Genomic DNA, 3,771 nt, shown 5'->3' on the forward strand with positions numbered 1-3,771 from the left:
TTTTAAAAGTTTATTTATTTTGAGAGAGAGAGAGAGAGAGCCAGAGAGTGGCAGAGAGAGGGAGAGAGAGAACCCCAATTGCGGGCACAAACCCCAATGCGGGGCTCACTCCTACCAACCATGAGATCATGAACTGAATCAAAACCAAGGGTTAGACACTTAACCAACTGAGCCACCCAGGCACCCCTCTTTTTATCTGTTAATGTAATAAATTGTACTTATGGATTTTCTAATATTAAACTATCTTGCTACTTAGGATAAACCCAAGTTATGGTGTATTATCCTCTTTTATATATAGTTGGAATCAATTTGTTAATTGAATTTTCTTTCAGAATTTTTAGAACTACAGTTGACCTTTGAACAACGATCAGGTCAACATTGCTGAAAATCTGTCTATAACTTTTGACTCCCCCTAAACTTGACTACTAATAGTCTACTGTTGAATGAAAGCCTTACAAATAACATAGTCAATTAACACATATGTTGTATATGTATGTATTCTATACTGTATTTTTACAATAAAGTAAACTAAATAAAAGAAAATGTCATCAAGAAAATCATAAGGAAAAGAAAATACACTTACAGTATTGTAATGTATTTATTTTAAAATGCATGTATAAGTGGACCTGCACAGTTCAAATATGTGTTGTTCAATGGTCAACTATACAAACAACCATCATAAATTTATGATGTGGTTTCCAGGCTTTCAGATTGAAAACACTGATACTGTAGATTGTTAAGAATTTTCAGATTGAAAACACTGATACTGTAGGTATGTTAAGAACTCTCAGTGATCTTTCTGGTAGTGACTAATGATTGCTTTTTATCAATTGACTTCAATTCTCTTCACCATACAATAGTTAACTTCTTTGTTGACAGTTGGCATGAATCATCTATCTCGGGATCTGAATAAGAAAACTATGTACACATCTCTCCTGCTTTCTCAGAGACTTGCTCTTCCCGGGCATCTGTGGATCCCACTTCCACATCCTCAGTGGGAATAGCACCCCAGAACCGCCACACCCATGACCACTAGCCTGAGGAGGCCCTCTTTCACCTCCTGTTCTTCTTCCTCAACAGACACAGATGATGAGGGTGTGCATTGGCACTTGCAAAGATGCTTCTATATGTAAGAGGTGATTCAAAACTTAAGGCCTTGCAGATCTACTTGAAAGCAGCAGAGCTCACAAGAAAGGAAACAAACAAGTCTGTTTAGGTTTACAGTAAGCATTGGCTACTGGCATGACCCTTACATCCAGCATTTTGTTAGACTGTCTGAGGAGAGGGAGGCCTCTGAAATTAACAGAATATTTTGCTGAAGTCCATGGCATCAGTCAGTATTTTTACTGAAGACAGAACGTCATTGTTAAATTCTAAATCTTGGAGCTGGGATGGATATCACCATCTCGAGATTAAAGGATGAAGATCTCCCAAGTAAATATTTTGAAGTCTATTTTCCATTGATAGTCACGAGAAAGCATAGCATCAAATCAAACCTTTCTTATCAGAACCCATCATGGAACTACATTCAGAGGGCACACTTCAAATCAATGGACACCTGTTGGATTCAAAGAGATATGCCATTATTGAAGCAGATCTCCGAGACTTACCTGAACTGGAAGAGAAGCTAAAGAAATGTAACATGAATCCACAATTACCAACACTCCTGATAACTGAATGTGTGCTGCTTTACATGACTCTGGAGCAGATGGCCAAGTTTCTCAAGTGGGCAGCCAATGGTTTTGGGACTGCCATGTTCATAAACTATGAACACACGTGGATGACTGGTTTGGACAGATCATGATTGAAAACTGCAGAGGCAACAGTGTGACCTGGCAGAAATGGAGACCTGCAAGTCATTAGAGTCACAGAAAGAACGGCTCCTGTCTAATGGGTGGGAATTGGCATCAGCAGTTGACATGATGGAACTGTACAGCAGATTGCCTCAAGCTGAAGGGAGCAGAATACAGTCTTCAATTTCTGGATGAAATGGAGCTTCTCGAACAGCTTTTGCAGCATTACTGCCTTTGCTGGGCAACCAAAGGAGGAAATGAAATAGGTTTGAAGGAAATCACTTATTAATCTGTTTGAGGCCCATGCTGAGCTTGGAGCTGAAGACACTGACCTTCCCAGAGTTGACAGGCTGTGTTTCCTGGCTGGTGGCCAGCTGTGGTCCCATCCCACACCCAGAGAAATCTCAGTTCCCAGGGCTAGGCACCACCTGCTGTGCCCGTTGACTTACTTTAAATAAATCTCAGTTGCCAATTAAAAAAAAAAAAAAGAAAACTATGTAAAATTAATTGTTTAATGAAGCTGCTTCAAATTTCAATCAATGCATTTTAATGCTATTTGTGGATTATGTGTGCTATATTTGTAATTTACATTTTCAATCTTTAAGGAGATTCTGTAACTGAGATACACATGTGTGCACACACACACATAGGCACTCACGCACACACACACACACGCACACACACACACATACACAAGACTTGGTGAACTCAGTTTAGTCCATACTTAGGTTAGACTGCTGTAATACTGGGGAAAGTATTACATTTTTTATCCTATTTTTTGCCACATGGTAATATGCAGAAGACACATGACCATTGTCATCGTGCTCCATTGCTAGCCTGTACCACCTTTCATTTTCTGTCATCACAACAATGTTCTGACTTTGCTAGTGTGGATTTTGTTGGTTTCATTATTGAATATTTTACTCAGTAAAGACAGAGTCTTTCAAGCTATGTTTGTAGGTTCAGAAAGAATGATTATACAAAGCTATCATTTTTTTATTTCTTTTTTTTAAGTTCATTTATTTATTTTGTGTGTGTGAGAAAGAGAAAGCAAGAGAGAGCATCCTGGAGGGGCAGAGAGAGAGAGAGAGGGAGAGAGAGAATCCCAAGCAGGCTCTGCACAGTCAGCACAGAGCCCAATGTGGGGCTCCAACTCACAAACCAGGAGATCATGACCTGAGCTGAAACAAAGAGTCGGACACTTAACTCACTGAGCCACACAGGCACCCCTAAAGCTCTCATATTTTTTATGTCCTTTGTATCTATGGACTTATTTATCTGTGTGAAATAAAGTCCTGTATTTACTGTGGGAGCCTCTGAATTTTACAGAGGCTTTTTACACAGGAACGTAACTATTTTTTTTTATTAAAAAAATTTTTTTTTACATTTTATTTATTTTTGATAGAGAGACAAAGCACAAGCGGGAGAGGGGCAGAGAGAGACAACGGAGACACAGAATCAGAAGCAGGCTCCAGTCTCCAAGCTGTCAGCACAGAGCCCGATGCGGGGCTTGAACTCACAAACCACAAGATCATGACCTAAGCTGAAGTCGGACACTCAACCAACTGAGCCACCCAGGTGCCCCAGGAATGTAACTATTTTAAAGGCCATAATTTATTATTTTTCTCTGATTTTTGCTTCCTTTCAAGCCCCCCTAATTACCAATACTCGTGATGTACATCTTAGAAAGTATGTTTATACGTTATTGTGTTCAGCTCATAACCACTTTAGCAGAGCTTTTAGTTCTCACTATTACAGACTTTTCTGTGGCCCATATGCACAAACCTCTGCATACATCTGATTCTGACACAGGCTTACAGGCAGAATTGCTGAATCAAAGGATATACCCTTCCAAGGCTTTTGATACAAATTTGCCAAGTTCTAATTAGTTTATTCCTACTAAGGTTGAATATGTTTTCTATATTTATCCTGTTGTGATTACTTGCTTGTGCCCTTTGCTCATTACTAAAAATATTAG

The 3,771-nt window shown here is 39.2% G+C and overlaps 1 pseudogene; it reads left to right on the forward strand.

Moving 5' to 3' along the window:
• The first annotated feature begins 1,025 nt into the window (after window positions 1-1,025).
• Window positions 1,026-2,082, forward strand: LOC102959475 (annotated as a pseudogene).
• The last annotated feature ends 1,689 nt before the right edge of the window (window positions 2,083-3,771 follow it).

Source organism: Panthera tigris, chromosome A3 (assembly GCF_018350195.1).
Source record: "Panthera tigris isolate Pti1 chromosome A3, P.tigris_Pti1_mat1.1, whole genome shotgun sequence".
Lineage (NCBI taxonomy): Eukaryota > Metazoa > Chordata > Mammalia > Carnivora > Felidae > Panthera > Panthera tigris.